We start from the raw sequence: 6,870 nt of genomic DNA on the forward strand, positions 1-6,870 counted from the left end.
TACAAGATACTCTTAGGAGAAATTAAAGGGGACACTAACAAATGGAAACTCATCCCATGCTCTTGGCAAGGAAGAATTAAGATTGTCAAAATGGCCATCCTGCCTAAAGCAATCTACAGATTCAGTGCAATCCCATCAAAATACCAACAGCATTCTTCAATGAACTGAAGCAAATAGTTCTAAAATTCATATGGAACCACAAAAGACCCCGAATAGCCAAGCAATCCTGAGAAGAAGGAATAAAGCAGGGGGGATCTCGCTTCCCAACTTCAAGCTCTACTACAAAGCCACAGTAATCAAGACAATTTGGTACTGGCACAAGAACAGAGCCACAGACCAGTGGAACAGATTAGAGACTCCAGACATTAACTCAAACATATATGGTCAATTAATATATGATAAAGGAGCCATGGACATACAAAGGGGAAATGACAGTCTCTTCAACAGATGGTGCTGGCAAAACTGGACAGCTACATGTAAGAGAATGAAACTGGATCACTGTCTAACCCCATACACAAAAGTAAATTCAAAATGGATCAAAGACCTGAATGTAAGTTATGAAACCATAAAACTCTTAGAAAAAAACATAGGCAAAAATCTCTTGGACATAAACTTGAGTGACTTCTTCATGAACATATCTCCCTGGGCAAGGAAAACAAAAGCAAAAATGAACAAGTGGGACTACATCAAGCTGAAAAGCTTCTGTACAGCAAAGGACACCATCAATAGAACAAAAAGGTACCCTACAGTATGGGAGAATATATTTGTAAATGACAGATCCAATAAAGGCTTGACATCCAAAATATATAAAGAGCTCATGCACCTCAACAAACAAAAAGCAAATAATCCAATTAAAAAATGGGCAGAGGAGCTGAGCAGACAGTTCTCCAAAGAAGAAATTCAGATGGCCAACAGACACATGAAAAGATGCTCCACATAGCTAGTTATCAGAGAAATGCAAATTAAAACCACAATGAGATTATCACCTCACACCAGTAAGGATGGCTACCATCCAAAAGACAAACAACAACAGTTGGCAAGGTTGTGGAGAAAGGGGAACCCTCCTACACTGCGGTGGGAATGTAAATTAGTTCAACCATTGTGGAAAACAGTGTGGAGGTTCCTCAAACTGCTCAAAATAGACATACCATTTGACCCAGGAATTCCACTTCTAGGAATTTACCCTAAGAATGCAGCAGCCCAGTTTGAAAAAGACAGATGCACCCCCTATGTTTATCGCAGCACTGTTTACAATAGCCAAGAAATGGAAGCAACCTGAGTGTCCATCAGTAGATGAATGGATAAAGAAGATGTGGTACATATACACAATGGAATATTATTCAGCCATAAGAAGAAAAAAATCCTACCATTTGCAACAACATGGATGGAGCTAGAGGGTATTATGCTCAGTGAAATAAGCCAGGCAGAGAAAGACAAATACCAAATGATTTCACTCATATGTGGAGTATAAGAACAAAGGAAAACTGAAGGAACAAAACAGCAGCAGAATCACAGAACCCAAGAATGGACTAACCGTTACCAAAGGGAAAGGGACTGGGGAGAATGGGAGGGTAGGGAGGGATAAGGGTGGGGAAGAAGAAAGGGGGCCTTATGATTAGCATGTATAATGTGGGGGGTGGGGGAAAGGGGAGGGCTGTGCAACACAGAGAAGACAAGCAGTGATTCTACAACATCTTACTATGCTGATGGACAGTGACTTAATGGGGTTTGTGGGGGGGACTTGGTGAAGGGGGGACCCTATTAAACATAATGTTCTTCATGTAATGGTAGATTAATGATAATAAAATAAAACAAACAAACAAATAAATAAATAAAAATTATTTTTTTAAAAAGCGTAGTGATTAGGACAGTGGGTGATGGAGCAGGGGAAAATAAATCAGCCAGTGGAAAAGAATAGCTAGCCCAGAAACAGACCCACACATCAGAGAAACCTGCAGAGAAGCACTGCATATGATTGGATAAAGCATAGACTATTCAATAAATAGCACTGGGACATCTACTCACCCATATGAGAAATAAAATGCAATCCATGTTTCAACCTTAAACAAAAACTAACTTCTGCTGAAAAGGGTAGGATATAAGACATAAAAATGACTAACCAAGAAAGGAACATTGATAGAGTTTTCTGATTTGAAGTTTTTAAATTTCTGACCATCTGTTTAACTATAAATAAGGTGAAGAGTAAAAAAAGGTATTTGCAAGGATTTGTATCCAGCAGTTATAAAGAACTTCTGGAAATTGATTAGAAAAAGGACATCTATTTCCATTAAGGCAAAATAACACAGAAAATAACATCCCAAAAGTGTAAAAGTATTTTAAAATATCCTTAAAAGCACCAAAAAGCTGGAATAAGGGAAAACTAGGTAAACCATCAATGGGAAATCAGGAACCCAGGGAAGTAAGCAGAGCACCTGAGCATCAAGGTAAACACTGTAGATGACGGGAAAGTTACGTGCATCCTTTTTGACCTCAGAATCAACTGTTTAACATGGTCTGGGGAGTCCTGGCCAAATCTGTTCTAGGAAGAAAGGAAAAGAAATAAGAAATTTAAGTGGGAAGTGTTTAAAGTGTCATTATTTAGATAGAATATGATCATCTACCTAGATAAACCAATAAAATCAGTAAGTAATTTAAAATAATAAGAGAGGTCAGCAAGGATGCTGGATACAAAATCAAATTACCAAATTATCAATGACAATAAACTAGTAACAATAATCTAGAGAAATAATCTAGAAAAGAGTCTAGAAAATCTTTAAAAATTAAGATGCCATTCAGAATAACACCAAAAGCTATCAATTATTAGGGAATTACTACAGAACACCCAAAACTTCCAAGAAGAAAATTCTTGAAACTCTTTTAAGATCATTAAGATTATCTTAGTAAATGGAGAGACTCTTGTCTACAATGACATATTATAAAGATGTCCATCCATCCCAAGTTAATTTATAGAAATGCAATGGAATCTAATAGAATTTCAGTTAGATTCTTTTTTTAGGAATTCCAAAAACTTACTTTAAAATTTATATGTTAGAAAAAAGACCATAATTGTTAAGTCAATTTTGAAACAGGAAAACAAAGAGGAGAGACTCACTCCACCATCTATTAAAACATACAACAAAGCCATTGTTCTTGGTGCAAGAAGAGACAAATAGAATTAAAGAGAGGGCTTGGAGACAAATATAAAAATGGAGATTAGAGATAGAGATAGAGGGCAGGGGGGGAGGGAAGATATATGACAACTATATCAAGTTGATTATATCGAAAAGTACTTCTGCTTATTGAAGGACACAATGGAAAAATTTTAAAGACAGCTGACAGACTGGGAGAAGATGTTTGCAAGATTTAACACCAACAAAGTTCATATTAAGAATATACATGAAACTCCTATAATCAACAAGAGAAAGAAAGAAGCCTAGTAAAAGCGTGGGCAGAGATGGGCGGGAAGGGAGGGATAAGGGGAAAAAGGGGCATTAGGATTAGCACACATAAGGTAGCAGGGTGGGGGGACACAGGGAAGGCAGTATAACACAGGGAAGACAAGTAGTGACTGTATAGCATCTTACTACGCTGATGGACAGTGACTGTAGTGGGGTATGTGGGGGGGACTTGATAATGGGGGGGAGTCTAGTAACCATAATGTTTCTCATGTAATTGTATATTAATGATAACAAAATAATTTAAAAAAACATGGGTAGAAAAAAAAACGAATGGGCATTTTAAAGACAATGAAACCCAAAAGGTTAACCACATGAAGAATGAGCTCATCGGTTTGCACACACTAAACTGACATTATAAAGCTGGATAATGCCAAGCATTGGTGGCCACAAAAGAATTCAGGACCCCTATATCTCCACACGGCCACTGGTGGGACTGAAAGTTGTTGCCGCCATTCTGGACAGCAACTGGCAGCACGCACGCACGCTCTCACACACACACACAGTGACCCAGAAACTCCCTGGATTTGTATCTCAGAGAGCTCACAAAGGCCGCTGAAGGCACGTACAAGGGCATTCACTGCAGTGTTGTTTGATTCATGGGTGGTGGTGGCAATCCAGATGTTCAGGTAAACTCTAGAGGGTTGCACTGTGTGTGGAGCACTACGCAGCAGCAGGTAAACACATATCAGCATGGAAATATCTTTAAAACAAAGTACCGAATGAAATGAGAAATAAAATGAGATCTATGACCTATGCCGTTCAGGTAAATTAAAATATTTGCACACAAAAGATTTTACAAGAACATACACAAATAAAAGTGGACATCAAACACAACAAAATAATTGACTGTGGCAGGAAGGGGAACAGAGTTGGGTAACAATGTTAAAGAGGAACAGACAATTAAGGAGGGAAGTCAGGGGGTGTTGCAAGGACAAATGCTAACAGAGGGTTGTGACTGAGGATTATGATTAGTTCAACCCACTGCACCTGAGGTCCAAACACATGTAGATAAAAGAGAGAGAGTGACTGGTAGGTGCCCTTGGGAAAGATTATACGTAAACAGTAAATCTGAAGGTGTTAATTTGAAAAAAAACACAAGGACAAGGCTTAAGACCAGAACTGAGGCAGGCAGGGAACAGTTATGTAGGGATGTATTAGGAGCAGAGATTTCATTCTAGCCCAGTCACTATATCTTAAACAAGCAGAACATGAAATGACCTGAGTTACAGGGTTTAAAAGATCTCTTCATCTTCCTCATGGAGACTAGGCTGGGGATAGAGGGCAAGGGCCAAGAGTAAAAGTGGAAAGATCAGTCAAGAGGCTACTGCAGTGGTACCAGCAAAAGATGCAAGTGCCTTGGAATGAGCTGGTGGGCAGTGGTGGTTGTGATGGACAGAGGACTGGCCTATTCAAATTCATATACTGGATGTGGGGAAATAAGGGAACAGGAGGTATTAAGGATAATTACTAGATACTTGAGCTTGAGCAACTGGGAACTAACAAGTGCCCTGTGCTGGATGGGGAAACCTCAGAGAGGCGCAAACCCAGAGGTAGAAATGAAGGGTTCCTTCAACTTTGAGGGGACTTTCAGACATTCAAATACTGATGTCAAGTAAGAAGCTGGACATACAGTCTGGAGTTTTGAGGAGAGGTTGGCTGGGGACTTGTCCACAGTGACACAGCAGGTTCAAATTGGGGCAGGAACCATCCGTTTCACACACACACATACACATACACCGTGCTCCCATCCTCCTAGTATTTTTCTCTGTTCCCTCCAAGGCTTTCTTAGAGGTACAATGAAAAGTCCTATGCATCTCGCTCACATAATGCCCCCATTAAGTCTTCCCTGGAAGAGAGAAGGGACATAAATGAAGGCAGCCAGTCAGGAGGCTTTGAAATTCTTTCCCCTTCCTGAAACAGGTGGAATCATCTGGAAACAAAGGTGAAAAGAAGGGGAGAAGAACGCTGATGCAGCAGATAGTATCTCTGCCTCCAGGCCAGGCCCTGCTGCAGGACACATGTGCTACCACACTCCGGGGCTCCTGTCCAGCTCAGCCTCTCAACTAACCGCACCTTCCTGCTAGACTCCTGGGCTTTCCTGTGACCTGCCTCCAGTGAGCCCCGGGGTGGCAGGGATGAGGCCCAAGAAGGCAAAACCTTGCCAGAGTCACGAAGATCTTGTCTCTCTCATCCCTCCAGCCCTTCTTCCTCCTCAACCCCTGCCCACCTCGCCTGGGCACTGGGGAGACCAGGGGAAAGGGGGATGGAGGATGGCATGACTTGCAGTCCAGAAGAGATCCCAGGATTCCTGCCCACCCAGGCCTGCCCTGGCCCATTCCTGGGCCCATGGGACTCTACTCTGGCCTAGAAGCCTGGCTCCTGCTACATCCAAAGACAAGCACACACCATCCCAGCCCCAAGGACCTGAGGGACAAGGCTGGCATGACCCACATCTGGCTCTGCAGCGGCAGGGGGAAACATGCCACCACAGACCCAGCTCACAGGTACTACAGAATCCCGCTGAGCCTGGTGTCCACTTCTAGACCCGCCCCTTAGCATTGGCCCTGACCCCCCACTTCTGGCTCTGCCTCTGATTCTACAAGCCTAGTCTTTCAGAGCCAGAATCTTCCGGGACCCTGGCCCCTCCTCTAGGCCTTGGAGCTGCCAGAGACCCTGCGCCCAGGTTTGACACCAAGGCCCCATCACCGGGTCCCACCTCGGATGGGAATGTGGACACCTGCGCAGCCTTCTCCTTCTGCTTCACCACCGCTCCACCCTCCCCTTCCTGGTCGGATGACTGGCCCAGAATGTCCTCACCTGAGTGAGCCAGGTGAGTGAGCACCCCTTGCACCCAGCAGCCCTGTCCCTAAGCCCCATACCAGAAGGACAGCGTTGCCATCAACTGAGACGGGCAAGGCTGCAGATAGAGCAGGTTTGGGCCGTGGGATGAGTCATGTCTGAGATGATTCTAGATATCAAGTGGAGCTGGCAGGCAGCAATAATGACAATGGCAACAAGAATCCTAGATCCAACAGACATGCTCAATCTGAGTCAAGCAGGCACTCTTCCGATACTTTAAATGTCTTAACTCATTTAATCCTCGTAACAACCCTGTGACATAGAGCTATTATCCCCATTATACAGATGAGAGAAATTTGGACATGAGTCTGGTGTTCAGAGGATAGGCTGGGCTGGAAACACAAATCTGGGGGTCATCAGAGTATGGGTGGCATAAGTTCACCCAGGGAGTGGAAGTGAAGATCCAAGGACTGAGCCCAGACACTCCAAAGTTTAGGGTAGAAAGATAAGGAACATCAACAAAGGAGACTGAAGAACAGCAGCCAGGTAGGTAGAGGAGGACGGAGGAGGGGGGGTCCCCAGAAGCTAAGTACAGAAAGTGTATCTAGAAGGA

The sequence above is a fragment of the Manis javanica genome, chromosome 11, assembly GCF_040802235.1.
Source record: "Manis javanica isolate MJ-LG chromosome 11, MJ_LKY, whole genome shotgun sequence".
NCBI classification, from domain to species: Eukaryota; Metazoa; Chordata; class Mammalia; order Pholidota; family Manidae; genus Manis; species Manis javanica.